General features: G+C 34.5%; 1 protein-coding gene across 1 annotated transcript in view; it reads right to left on the bottom strand.

Moving 5' to 3' along the window:
• The window catches only part of msi (RNA-binding protein musashi), a 234,574-nt gene that overhangs the window by 50,929 nt on the left and 167,578 nt on the right, over nt 1–16,067 (bottom strand). The gene's annotated exons all lie outside the window — the stretch shown is intronic.

Here is a 16,067-nt window from a genome sequence, read left to right as displayed (position 1 = left end):
AAGGTTTAAATTCTCGCTTAACACCATCCGCCTGTCTTGATTTATGCAAGAAAAAAACATGGCCAAAAAGTGCCTTTTATTTTATTTTGTGGATGTTCAGACATAAATGTTTATTTTTTTTCTGATCATTTTATAAATAACTTAATTATTCACATTATACAATAAAATCATAATCGAAAATGAGTTCGTAAGTAGGAGATTTTGAACTTTAAAGCAGTTTTCATAGGCCTCATACATTATTTTTTTCTGGGCTTATAAAAAGACTTATCTAAAAAATACGCGATTATTTCAAAGGCCAAGATGTATTCTACTCGCAGTATTTAATTAAAGCATTTGAAACATTTCTAGGTGACCAAATTTTCAAACCAAAAACACATGATTTTGCATTACTACTGCTACTGCCATCATTACAGTGGAAAAATGTTGTTTGTGCAATGGTGGAGAAACAGCAGAGGGATGAACCCGTGACGCTGCAAAGGGAAACTGTAGTTTTTGACTTTAGGGTTGTCATTATGCAGTTACCTTTAAAATTTAAACCCTTTACTTGGTAGGAACCAAGTGAAATTAAAAGACATCCTGCCAATATACTTTATTATTGTACCAATGACACCCCTGTACGGTCGGTGAGTGCGTGCGTGTTGGTTATTATTTCAAATAAGAGGCTGAGTGCGTAAAAGGTGACGACGCACGAGGGTGGAAGAAGCTATGCAGAAAGTGGAGAAGAGTGGGGAAGCAATAATTGCAACTCGCTTGCGTCGTGTGAGCCTAATTACAAATTATTTTTTATCGTCTGTCGTCGTAAGACGGGGAAATTTCGCGCACTCGGCAAAATACGGTGTCTGGAAATTAGTGCTCAAACACGCGTAATTTTATTTAGTACTAGCTGAAGTTTACCCGGCGTTTCTAGGAGATCTTTCTCTACTTTCTATAAATATGATATGCATGTATTATACACGGTGTCCGGAAACTCGTAGTACAAGCGGGAAACTGGAGAATCTACACCACATGGGGAACCCAAAAAAACATAAAGTTTTTTAATTTGAGCATTTTCAAAAAAAAAAAAAAACAAAAAAAAAAATATTTTTCGGCTATTTTAGGGTTAAAGTTTTTTCTGGTGTTTAGGGTTGAATAACAGATGTTTTAACCCTGCAAAGCAGAAATATTTTATGATTACACCGGGTTAAATGAAGGGTGATTTCAAAATAATGCTTCAAATCCGAGTTTCTTCATTTGTTTTACTTTCAAATAGTTTTAATTAGTTGGGTACTTTGATCTTCAGTAATAATTTATAAGAATTTGATTAAAAAAAAAAAAAAAAATCAACTTCAAACTCGATTTACTCGATAACGAAAGCTCAAATAAAAAAAAAATATACTACAAAATCGACTCAAATTTGTGATGTAGATTCACCAGTTTCCCGCTTGTACTACGAGTTTCCGGACACCCTGTATATATGATTCTTTCGGAAGAAATTCTCTAAATGATAATGAAAACCCTATCACAATCCGTTTAGTAGAACTAATCGCGCAAACAAACAGACGCTGATACCGACTTAATTTTATATCATTTGGAGATTAATCTCACACAGGAGTTCCTGATGGATAGCGTTTCATCTTTAGAGATGCTGTGTCCCTTTGAGGATAGGAAAGAGTGAAACTAAGTCTCGTCTCCCAGAGGAAACACAGAAGTCAGTAAATCATTTCACAGCCGAGCTGATGAACACAGAACGAGTAGTTTAAACGACCCGCTCTCATGGGCCATACTTACAGCTGTGTATAAATGCAATAAACAAATTCTTCTCCATTTATTTATTGTTTTGGTGTTTAATTCGTAGAACTCCATTTAATTTTTTAAATAAATTTAAAATAAATCAAATTTAATAATGTTATAATAATTATTAAGTTCTGCAAGTATTTCTGTTATTTTTACAGTTTTTAATGTGACAGCTGTTATTAATGTGACAGCTGTTTCGGCTTTTGAGGCCATTATCAAACTGTGGATATGTCCACACGGCGACGACTTATTTATATGATTTTATTTATCCCCACCCATTTAAATTTCTATAATGGTCAAAAATGATTCATTAAGAATTGGAATAACCAAAATATTTGGTAATCCAGCAGTGTTTGCACGCCTGTTAAAATTAATGACCTAAGGGTTTTCTTAATTGTTGGTACGTGGGTGATTATGCTAAGAAAAAACCCAAACAATATAATTCCTTGGTAATAAATAAAATAAAATAATAAATAAAATCATATAAATACGTCGTCGCCGTGTGGACATATCCACAGTTTGATAATGGCCTCAAAAGCCGAAACAGCTGTCACATTAAAAACTGTAAAAATAACAGAAATACTTGCAGAACTTAATAATTATTATAACATTATTAAATTTGATTTATTTTAAATTTATTTAAAAAAAAAAAAAATCTTCTCTATTTATTGTTTTCAAGAGTAAATTTTAGGACAACTAAATATCTAAGTATAATTACTGAATTAAAAAGACTAACTATTTAAATTATACGTTTTGAAAACACTTTTGGAATCTTGTGGAACACGAGGTGGCATCATAAAACAATCCGGAAGGCGAAACAGCTATCACGTATAATAATAATAATAATAATAACTAGCTGACATGTATCCGGTGTTGCTGGGGGTTATCCTTAGGAGATAGACATATACCATCGCAGACTTTTTTGTGGGCCTTTTCAAGATATACAATTCCGTAGTACATTATTTCGATGTATCTCGCAAGGTTTATCCCACAGACATAGGAATTAATAGACGAGAAGATAATGGCGAGGGGTAAAATCAACTGTTGAAGAACGAAGGGGGTTAAGCTGACTGTGATTCGTCAATAAATCAATCTGACAGTAAATAGGCATCTCGCATTATAATATCACCATTTACTTCTTAAAAGTAAAATCTGCTTTGGAATGAATAGACATTTTTACATGGGAGCGCAAATTACTCGCCACGTTATGAACAAATTTGCGAAGTCCAAATTCGGCAAAAAAATTCGGTTCATTTTCAGAGTCGAATATTTCGTTTAAGTATTTAGTTAAGACACTTTTATAAATGTTCATAATTTACTTCCCAGCAACCAACCAGCTTTGTGTTTCGCGTCCAGACGTTTCTCGATGTGATAGTATATGTTTCTAAAACTGATCTATATTATACGATGTGAATATGCTTAAAATAAAGTAAAATAATGCTTATATATGGAATGTAATACGACAATTTGGTTTATTCTCTTTTTCAAATCTATTTTTACAAGTTTTCATAGTACAAGTCAACATTTTGCCGTGTTATTTCGTAAAATGAACCGATGATGCCTCGACCATAGTTCGCACAAGAATGATGACGTCACGTTTTCAAATTTCACTTGAGGCCATATGCGAGCCCAGCCGGCTCAATGGAACCGGTATGGGGAGTGGGGATAATACGCTTTTAATCACTTAGGGCAGGTCTACTAATATTCATATGTCTATGGTAATACATTATTTCGATGTATCTCGCAAGGTTTATCCAGTTTTGGCAATGTAAGCGCCCGAAAATATTTTTTTACGACTTGATTACAAAACATCGAATTTTCTCTACTTTCTAAAAATACAATATATATGTATTATATATATAAACCTTCCGGAAGAAATTCTCTAAATGATAGTGAATAATTTGCATGGTTTCAAAGAACTCAGCGCACAAACAGACAGACACGGATAGCGACTTTATTTTATACTATTTAGAGATAATAATTACCTAGCAGTATATCAAAAAATATATTATGCCTATTTTAGTTGGTGTAATTCTTTCGTTAGTCCCACGAGATTCCAGAAGCTGTTTTCAAAATGTAAATTGCTACTCACACAAAGCATTTCAGAAAGTAATAGAAATTTCTTAAAGTGGAACACCTTTATTTGTTGGCTGAGTTATTTATCCTGGAGGGACATTAGGACGAAATGAAGCGAAAGATGCTACTTTTAAATTGTTTCAACGAGTCCTCGGGTGTTTCGCTCGAGTGTAACGAAACTCGTAAAGAAGTTCATTTTGAGGAAGTTATCGTTAGCAGGCAATAAACAGGTTATGTTGGATGTCATCAATTTACAAAATACTAGGAGTTATGTTGGATGTCATCAATTTACAAAATACCTTTAACGAAATTAAGAATCTGTTAATTAAAGAATTTCAGAATATGTTCATTTGATTGTTTGATCAATTATTTCACCAGAAGTGTGGGAAAAGTGATCGTACAGGTACACGGACACGTGCAAATCACACTTTTATCGGGTTCAGTAAATTTTTGAGGATGCTGTGATGGGGGTTTTATTGGTGAATTGAAGAAGTGGAAGAAATGAATATAACATTTAGAAAAGTGAATTCTGAACAAAACCTTGTACTGTAGTACCAAACACACTTTTATCGGGTTCAGTAAATCTTTGAGGATGCTGTGATGGGGGTTTTATTGGTGAATTGAAGAAGGGAAAGAAATGAAGATCACATTTAGAAAAGTAAATTCTGATCAAAACCTTGTACTGTAGTACCAAACACACTTTTATCGGGTTCAGTAAATCTTTGAGGATGCTGTGATGGGGGTTTTATTGGTGAATTGAAGAAGGGAAAGAAATGAAGATCACATTTAGAAAAGTGAATTCTGAACAAAACCTTATACTGTAGTACCAAACACACTTTTATCGGGTTCAGTAAATCTTTGAGGATGCTGTGATGGGGGTTTTATTGGTGAATTGAAGAAGGGAAAGAAATGAAGATCACATTTAGAAAAGTGAATTCTGAACAAAACCTTGTAGATACTGTAGTACCAAACACATTTTTATCGGGTTCAGTAAACTTTGAGGATGCTGTGATGGGGGTTTTATTGGTGAATTGAAGAAGGGAAAGAAATGAAGATCACATTTAGAAAAGTAAATTCTGATCAAAACCTTGTACTGTAGTACCAAACACAATTTTATCGGGTTCAGTAAATTTTTGAGGATGCTGTGATGGGGGTTTTATTGGTGAATTGAAGAAGGGAAAGAAATGAAGATCACATTTAGAAAAGTAAATTCTGATCAAAACCTTGTACTGTAGTACCAAACACACTTTTATCGGGTTCAGTAAATCTTTGAGGATGCTGTGATGGGGGTTTTATTGGTGAATTGAAGAAGGGAAAGAAATGAAGATCACATTTAGAAAAGTGAATTCTGAACAAAACCTTATACTGTAGTACCAAACACACTTTTATCGGGTTCAGTAAATCTTTGAGGATGCTGTGATGGGGGTTTTATTGGTGAATTGAAGAAGGGAAAGAAATGAAGATCACATTTAGAAAAGTGAATTCTGAACAAAACCTTGTAGATACTGTAGTACCAAACACATTTTTATCGGGTTCAGTAAATCTTTGAGGATGCTGTGATGGGGATTTATTGGTGAATTGAAGAAGTGGAAGAAATGAAGATCACATTTAGAAAAGTGAATTCTGAACAAAACCTTGTACTGTAGTACAGCCCAGCATAATTTTTGCTTTTCCTTTTCTAAACACGCTCATTGAAGAACATAAACATATATTATTAAAATAAATACAGTAAAGTCCAATTTTCAAATAATGACGTAAATCCTGTATCTGAATTTCGCTAATAAACAATTAGACAATTTTAATTACGTGTTAATCTCAAGTGACCTACCAGGTAAGTATTGTACTGTATATTAATTATCTCCATATACAGGGTGTCCGGAAACTCGTAGTACAAGCGGGAAACTGGTGAATCTACATCACATTTGGAGTCGATTTTGTAGTATATTTTTTTGATTTGAGCTTTCGTTATCGAGTAAATCGAGTTAGAAGTTGATTTTTTTTTTTTTTTTATCAAATTCTTATAAATTATTACTGAAGATCAAAGTACCCAACTAATTAAAGCTATTTGAAAGTAAAACAAATGAAGAAACTCGGATTTGAAGCATTATTTTGAAATCACCCTTCATTTAATCCGGTGTAATCATAAAATATTTCTGCTCTGCAGGGTTAAAACATCTGTTGTTCAACCCTAAACACCAGAAAAAACTTTAACCCTAAAATAGCCGAAAAATATTTTTTTTTGGTTTTTTTTTTTTTTGTGAAAATGCTCAAATCAAAAAACTTTATGTTTATTTGGGTTCCCCATGTGGTGTAGATTCTCCAGTTTCCCGCTTGTACTACGAGTTTCCGGACACCGTGTATAGTTAGTAATAACAAAGATCATTTTAGAAATGTATTATATATTTGTAGAGCGCCTTTGAGATAATTTTGCACAAAAACGGCGCTATACAAATTATCCAAATATTATTATTTATTATTATTGAGCGAACGTAGGTCACTCCTGCACAAACTCAACCCCGGATTCCTACCGACCCCTCCATACCATTTTCCTTCCCAGAACCTCCTATCCTTCATTTCCTTAAAAGACCCTCCTTACCGCATCCCCCATGATAACAATTATTTTCATGAGGGTCTCCTGTGCGGAGCTAATGTAAAAAAAATCTTTTATTGGTATTATTCATTTATTGCATGAAATAAATAAATTAATTGATACTACTATAAATTTATTATTTAATTAAATAAATAAGGTAATTAATTTAATTAATAAAATAAATAAAATAATTGAATCAATTAAATAAATAAATTAATTGAATTAATTAAATAAATAAATTAATTAAATGAATTAATTAAATAAATTAAATGTAATAACTAAAATGGGCAGCTCCCCGAACGGAAATGAAATGACTGGTTCCGGGAGTCGGGACTCTTGCAAGACATTAAATAAAAAAATAAATTTGTTTTCAATTCAATCGCGTGGAAACGTCAGTGACCTTAATAAAAACTGGCGAAAATCACGAACAAAATATTATCGTGAAATTAAAGGAGCCCTAAACATCAAATAATAATAATGGAAAAGCTTTCTCAAATATCAAAGAAAATTATCAAATGTCACATACAACCGTACCGAAAACGAACTCATTTTCTCCACTGAAGATATAAAACGCTAGAAGCTAATTTATACTGATTTCTGTTCAAAATTATGTACCCAGTACTGTACCCAGTACTGTACCCAGTACTGTACCCCGTACACTCGTTGCTATGGCTCAGTCTGTCTGTGCAAATAGAGTAACAATAGCGCGTTGTGCTTTTACATCCAACAAATGGCTAACTAACTGACTAACTGATTAACCATCACGACGTTTCCCCGCAGGGGTAGGCAGAGAGGACGGACCGCCAAACAACTCGGTCACACCACACACTCCTTGCCTCATTCACATTCATACATCGTCTCATACATACTCTTCTATTGTTCTTATAGGATGCAAAGGTCGACGCTTACCTCGTCGTTTCGCATACTATAGGGGTGTCGTGTTGATAAAAATAAAGAAGATTGTATTTCACAGAATCTATCGTTTATTACACTTATTTGCAATATTACAATACGAAGTTAATATCAGACGAAATGTAGGCGAGCCACTATACCGAACCAGTCCCCAACAGCGAATGGAGATCGGCGATTGCTCGGCTCAGTAGGTAAGTAGCACGCTGGGGATACCATAAGGAAAAATAATATTATGGCTACTAAATGGCTAATATTAATGCGCGCGTAGTGGCTGCCTACATTCTGACTCTTGACATGGCCCGACTCAAGTATCTGATTCACTTGGTCGTGCCATGTCTTCCACGGGCGTCTCCGACTTCTGCTACAAATGGAGCTGTTAAAAAAAAGTTTTTTCTCTATTTTAAAGGACTGGAGATATTCAATGAACTACCGACGGATGTAAAATAAGCTAAAAGCCTAGCAGCTGTATAAAGAATACGTTTTAGATTAAAGTAAAGGGTGCCTAAATGTCATACTAATAAGTTAATAGATTTTAGTAATTCTGAATGTTTATAAATAAAATTCAATTAAATTTCTACCTCTTCGGAACAGGATAAGCCTAGTGGGGTGGTATGGTAACTATGTATTTTTGGTAAATGAGTTTTTTTTTAAATATTCTCACTTCTATGAAATTTGTCATTCAGTGTTTTTCACTTATTTAGTTCAGCGTAATTAAAAAAAAAAAACAATTGTGACAGGTAGTCTTGTAATCAAACACCTCCGGAACTTCGGGGATACAAAGGGATGGGGTTGGAAGTGCGGTTGGGGCGATGCGGGTGGCGGAAGCAGCTCCTCGTCTCGCCACTTCCGGGGCAGGCTTCCGGGATCTCCGGAAGCTCGGGGAACGGAAGTGGCATCCCCCCCACCCGATCTTTCTTCAGGTAATTCAAAAAAACTAGGCAAATTCACACGAAAAAAATAATTAAATTATTAGATTTTACGCGTATTTTCAATTATTTTTTCAAAAGATAAATTTAAAGATAGCAAGGGTGATGTTAAACGACGTGGAACGATCAATGGAAACAAATAAATAGGTCCTTACCTATTCGAAGCATGCTTTATCAATTCCTTCGCAATAATTGAATTCACGACACAATAAGATACTTTTGGTTTAATAGTACACAACAACTGCCCTGTGCAATTCCCAAGTGCGCCCCACTGTTGACTTTGGCAGTCACTTCTGGTCTGGAGGCCCAAAATATTGTAATTTGGCAATCACTGTTAGAATACGGTATTATCAGATTGGGCAGTGCAAATAAAAAATATACGAAATCCACAAATTAAAACTCAAAAAGCCATAATGAAAATTATACTGAAAGTTCCTGTAAGAACTAGCACTGACGAAATATTCACCAATCTTAACATCATGTCATTTAAACAACTATATTCTAAAACTATACTCATTTACATTCATAAGTACAAAACCCAAGAAATAACAACAAACACGTACAATAGAAACACTAGATCTCATGGTCAAAAACTTATCCAACAAATAACTACTAATACAACTTTTGGGCAAAAAAAGCTTCTTATATCATAGTATTAAACTCTACAGTAAAATACCACTCTCACTCAAAAACCTCAACATTATAACATTTAAATCTCAAATAAAAAGCTGGATACTTAATATAGGGAGATCTGAAATAGAAAATATACTGATATCAAACACAGATTAAAACCGAATCCACTAAACTGAACTATACAAAAAAACACTATCTTACTTATTTTAAAATTATTTAAAAAAAAAATTCTACTACATGATATGTTTATAATTAAATTCATATGTTACTTTGTTGTAATATTAATTTCTTATGATTAAATTATAATATGTAAATGACATCCTCAGCACGGGAGATCCCAGTGAGGATATCATTATCTCTATATGTTACCAATGAAAAGAAGGCAATAAATCATTTTTTTTAATGCTTCCGATTTTGTTGTCCGGGTTAAATCTTCCCCATAGGAAAACTAAACCCTTCCACTCACTTTTCCACAAATGATCAGCTAGTCAATCAACACTATGCAAGTGCATTATATAAGTAAAATAAATACAAAACAATACAACAACAACAACACGTCAACTCACCAGAGATCAAATGGGAAAAAAAATTCACCGACTCCAGATATAAAATAATAATAATTATTATTTATTTATTTATTTTGTAAGAAACAAACAGCTTTTATATAATATGCAGTGATAGATATAAATATACAAGTTAATTGTAGTCAAGCCACAGAAGTTTCTTATGTTAAAGTGCATTAGAAATGAAGTTTTAGTTTCTTAAAATTAATTTGGTATTAAAGGAAGGGGAGAGGAAGAGGAAAATAGGAAGAGGATAGGAGATGCTGCCAATACATTCCATACTCTCATATTAATAATTATTAAAATCTTTAGAGCACAGGCGACCAAAATAAGCTCTGGGAGGTCATCTTCAGAAAGATACATATACCATGCTGGCACTCCCAGCAGCCAAGGGGAACCCTTGAAGAGATTTTCCAGTCTATTTATTTATTATTTATTATTGGATAATTTGTATAGCGCCGCTTTTGTGAGATATCACCTCAGGAGCGCTTTACAGTTGATGCAGGTATTACAGAAAATATAAATATTACAAAAATAGAGTGAAGTTAAGTTAAGTAAAATGAAGTAAAGGAACAGGTGACACGAAGATAGAAGATGGAGACTCTGCAGCAAGAATCCCAGGTGGTGAAGAAACTGGTCCAGCTGCTGCAGCGAAAGAGTCCACCGCGTCCACCAACAGTGCCAGCACGAGGTTCGTCATCCGTCCAGGTATGTGTCTGCTGCTAATAAAGCGCTGACACACTATCCTCTCACATATACCAGACCTTGACAGCACCGCTGTGACGTTCTACGAAGATAGAAGATGGAGACTCTGCAGCAAGAATCCTAAGTGGTGAAGGAACTGGACCAGCTGCTGCAGTAAGAGAGTCCACCGCGTCCAACAACAGCGTCCAGGTATGTATCTGCTGCTAATAAAGCGCTGACACCTCACATAGATAAGAGACCCTGGCAGCACCGCTGTGACGTTTGGCAAGTCCATCATTTATCTCCATGTAATCCTGTTCCTGGTAATTGTTGAAGTGGTGCATTCTGTCCGCAATAAAAAGCGACGGTTGGGTAATAAATTGCCCTGGGCTTAGTAAAAAACTTGCCAGTGTCCAAGCTTGCCCAGTTTCCGAGAATTTTGTTGAAAACATCTGGAGTGCATTTACCGGTCGCCGTTCGTTTCGAAAGTCCGATATTTTTGAGCAAATTTCAGAATATTCACTTTAAAACACTGCACTCAAATCACATATTATAAAGTTCTAATAATTATTAAGTTTATTTTTATTTAAGTTCAAATGTTGATGGATTGATTTTAAAAATAATTTCCAAGGGATGTTGCCTCATTTCCCTTGAAAATACTAAAAAAACACAAAGCGGTTGGAGGAAGCGTTAGGACGCGTCCTGCTGCCACGAAGGGCGCTACAATACTTCATACAGTCATACAAAGGATGCTAATAAAGTTAAACTAAAATCCCAGTCGATCTATGCTAAAAAACTTTGAACACTCGCGGTACTCTGCATATGACAGAGACCAAAAATTGTGCGTCCGGTCCCCGAAACTCAAGACAAACTAACCCTTGTGTACATTAAAAAAGACAACTTTTTGTGAGTATGGTCTTAATTTTAATAAAAAATAGTCAAATCATTGTTTAGGAGATTTAAATGTACATAGATGTGCTGTTAACATCTTGGTATCGATCGGTAATAGGGCATGCTGTATTTGTTCTACCGGTATTACAATGGATGACGCTTAGAGGAACTAGCGTCATTGATACATAGTACATACACCGGTGCACAGTCGGCAAACACGCCAAACGCGCGCCCAACATATGCCACATGAGAACGAGTCACTTCTACGACTAGTTGAGTTCAACAGCTCGGCTGTGGAACGATTTGCCGGCCTATGTGTTTCCCACCTCCTACAAAATGGGTCTCTTCAAGACCAAACTTGATTTTTTTTTTAATAATTTTTGTGTTTTAAGAAAAAAAGCCAGTTTAAGTCTAGTATAACTCCCAAATGTTTAATTTTAAATACTTCTTTCAATGAGAAATGTTTAGTTTGTCAATTTTTGTATGTGTACTTAGAATGTCGAACTGTTTAAAACATACTGTTGACGTCCTCTTGGCGAAGCTTAATGCTAAATCACCATTTTGATTAATCTTTATAACGAATTGGTGTACCTACATTATGAAAACCAAAAAATATGCTATAGTCAAATAGAAGGTTTTCCTATCGTTTCGCTTGAGTAGAATACAAATAAAATAATAAATAACTCAATAAAAAATATAAATGTAAACTACTAAAAAAAATCATTTTTCAATACAAATGTATGAACGCGTTAAGGAAACAACTTTTAAAAAATACAGTATTATAGCTAAGATTATCTGTGACAGTTTCACTTCATTTGTTTTTTTCTTCATTTTTTTACAATTGCTTTCTTATAAAATTATTTACAAAATAAATAAAAACCAATTTTGTGCTTGAAATTGATCGTTTCTAGACTGCGTTTGTCAAGCGATTTTAATGCCTATTACCTTCAATATAAGGTATACCAAGAATATACACATTTTTGGCTTGTAGCTGTCCTCTTAATGTTATATTCACGATGCATTTCCATCTTATGTTCCGTAGCTTTATGTGAGTTGACGCATCATCTCACTATTACCAAAAGATATTTCATAGAACTAAATATATTTATTTAGCACCGACGAAACAATCGGGCAAAATGCCAACAACACTAATGAAATTTTATTGAAGGTTTTGCACATAAATCAATTATAATTATAAAACTGTTTATTGCACGGCTAAAAGTCAGCCATATGCGGCACTAATAGAATTATTCGCCCGACAAAACATTTCACTTTCTAAAGGTACCGTCGCCATTATTGTTTCTGATCTATGTGCAATTGTTATTTAAGAGAGTGTCTCAACATGCGAAAACATCTGCGTCACTGAGATTTGCTGTGGGAGTAAGTAAGCTCAACTTTACCTTACTTCTCAATTTTCTCTGCGAAATATCAACGGCCAGTTTCAAACAAAAACGTCGTTGCACAAATCATCCAAATATTATTGAACTGGCAACATATAACTAGGCTTCGTATTAAGAACAACTAAAAACTTTAACTCCATACAAGAAATTAAACTGTTATTCATATCTCTAGTTAGAAGCATAATTGAATACAACTCAGTAGTTTGGTCTCCCTCTTACAAAATTCACATTAATAACATTGAGCGAGTACAAAAAAAATTCTACGTTTTATAAATTTTAAATTAAATATCCCACTAGAAGACTTACAATATCATTTCTTATTAAATACTCACACATTGGAAGACAGGCGTAAAATAAACGACTTAACTTTTTAATTCAAGATTCTAAACTCTAAATTCGACTGTTGCGAACTTCTGCAACTCATAAACTTACGAATACCTACAATAACAACACGACAAAATACACTATTCCACTGCAACACACATATGCGCAATTACATTGCGAACTCCCCAATACAACGGTTTCACACTATGGGAAACCAATACTTAGGTGATGTCGATATATTCAATATTTGCGAATTTTGTGGATTACGTAAGAGATTTATTTCAACACTATTCCTAAATGGAAGTTGTATTTTTGTAAACCAGTCAAATCGCTGTATTTTTTAATTTATGTTCTTGTTATTTTTAATTTTGTTTCTTGCATACATTATTTTTTAATGTAATTTTATTTTTATTATTTCTTTATGTTTCAAAACAGTCATTAAAATCGTACCGCCTACATGTGAAAGCCCTCTGGGCGTTAAATAAATAACATCAGTTTGCTTTAAAATCAACTTCTAGGGATTATCCGTCCTGCTTAATATTATGTTAGTGGTAAGGCCTCTGACGTAGTGTTTTTGGCAGGAGGTCAAAGGCTTCATGTGCATTTAACCTCAATTCGCTAAAAGCTGCGATAGTTAACTGTGGCGCATGGCCTACAGATAATGTCTACAGATGTACGGCGATTTGGCAGCGAAGAGGTGGTCGGAGTTAGGGTTTAGAATTGCGGGATAATATTGCGATAGTCGACATTATACGGTTATTAATAGAGACACCCATTAAACACGCGAATTAAAGGTATAAATGGTGTTTTTAGCGATATTAAAAAAGATTTTTTAGTCGCTATAATCTTGTATTGACAGATCGTAGAACGAACATGACACACTCTACTGTAGTCACCAAACGTAACGAACCACCTCGTGGTGACATATGGCAGAGATGTTATTCAATGATTATATTCTCGGGGAGGCGGTACCCATACAAGCCTCCTAAATTGTAAATGTAGATCGCCGAAAAGTTTTTCTGGGATCGATCTGCATTTATAAAACAACTAAGATATCGTAAAAAAACTCTCTTTCAAGGGGTGGGTATTACCACCCTCTTAACGTTTGCGACGTGGTATCATTTCTACATATATATATAAGACACTTCTCCACAATATACACATCTGCCCTGATGATGGACACGGTAACTCTGTCCTAAACGTTGACTAAAGAAGAAGAGTGCGCAACAAGATATAATAACTCGATAATTGATAACGATAATCGTAATATAAACCTCATCTTCTCTCCTTCCCATCGTTGCTGGATTAAATATTAATTAGTTCGTCTATCAAAATCGGATTACTTTCTTACACAACGTCATATTTCAGTCAGAAAGTGGGGACAGAGATGGCAACGAAGAAAAGATAGACAGCTAAAGAATAACTCAAACAAATCTGAATAGAATTATGTAAATTCCCTTCTAGGGGCTTAGTTTGAAATTAATCAGGATTATTTTTTAAACGAGACTAAACGATTTTGTATTAAGTAAGAAAACGGTAGATTACATTAATGTCAAGGTCTCTGAAGTTAAATTAAATTAAATAATCGAAAATATCACGAATTAGTAGATCAGAAAAATTAATTAAATCAAATATAGTTGTGAATGAGGAATACTTGGAGCCGGTGGATGAGTTTGTGTGTTTTATTTAGGAAGTATGTTCTAGAGAGATGGGAAGATGACAGAGATATTGAAAGGAAGGCAAGTGCAGGTAACTCCATTAATGGAGGACTGAACGCGGTTGGCGCTAGCAAAAAAACTGTCCAAAGAAGCGAAGCTAGCAGTCCACAATGGAATGCTGGTAACTACCCTGATGTAGGAAAGTCGACTGAATGCCGTAGAAATCAAATACCTGAGGCGTATGTGTGGTAAAACCGCGTATGATCGTGTGAGAAATATGAATATTCGCACAGAATAAGCGTAGTGAGTAAGATTAAGAATGGGACGAGAATATATGATGCACATGTGAATGGCAGAAGGAGTCAAGGACGCCCGAGGAAGACATTATACGATCAAGTGGCCCATGTGAAGAGTCAGAATAACATAATACGTGGACTATAGAATCATGGACTCAGGCTTTTTTAAGATATACAATTCCGTAGTACATTATTTTGATGTATCTCATAAGGTTTAGCCAGCGTTTTAACAATGTAAGCGCCCAAAAAAAATTCTACTTCATTACAAAACATCGACATTTCTCTACATTCTATTATACTGAAAACCCTATCACAATCCGTTGCGTAGTTTAGAAGAACTAAGCGCACAAAGACTTTATTTTATTTGATTGTACAGCAAATTTAGTACAATCCAATGACTTGGAACGTATTCGCCTTTTCAAACGGCGCATACTAACCGAATCACTCGCATTTCAAGAATAGATCCCAGTTGCGCATTCTGTTGCACTATAAGATTGTAATTAATCAATTAGCATGGTAATTTTATACCGATCTCTTCATCGTCTGAGTGAAAACCAAACTGTGACTTGTTTCCTAACTGCTTTGAAAGATTGAATATGCCAAGACGGCGAGCAACAAAAAACATTAGATTGAGTTGAGATTAAGACAGAGTTATTGTTAGTTGTTCTTGTAGGGAAATTATCATAAAAAGTGCAGCGGTTAGACGGAGAAGAGACAGATGTTAGACGGGGAGAGACAGATGCTAGACGGGGAGGAGGGAAGAAGGAATAACTTGATTAAATAATGCAGTTTAAAGACGAATACAAGATGCAGAATACAAAACTGGTACTTGGTCGTTTTAATAAAAATACTATATTTTTAGCAGACATTCACAATTTTAAACCTCCCGCACCAGACAGGGTAATACACAACAAGAGTTGTGTGCGATATCTAACATATTATCACATACTCTATAATTCTTATAATGTCGAAGACTTAATATACAATTTCTTATTAAATACTCTAAAAATACATACATTAGAAGATAGACGTAAAATAAACGATTTAACGTTCTTATTCAAAATACTTAACTCTAAATTCGACTGTTGTGAACTCCTGCAACTTATAAACCTACATACACCCACAGTAACAACACGACAAAATACAATATTCTACAGCAGCACACATAAGCGTAACTACAATGTCCACTCTCCGATACAACGACTTCACACCATGGGAAATCATTACTTGGGTGATGTTGACATATTCAATACCAACATGGCAAGTTTTGTGGATCATTTAATACATTTATTTTAACAATACTCCTAAACACATCATGTAAACCTACAAATAGCTGTAATT

Source organism: Hesperophylax consimilis, chromosome 20, assembly GCF_061612785.1.
Source record: "Hesperophylax consimilis isolate HC1 chromosome 20, BYU_Hcon_1.0, whole genome shotgun sequence".
NCBI lineage: Eukaryota > Metazoa > Arthropoda > Insecta > Trichoptera > Limnephilidae > Hesperophylax > Hesperophylax consimilis.
The sequence above is the reverse complement of the archived record's forward strand: the minus strand, read 5'-3'. Positions and strand labels throughout refer to the sequence as shown.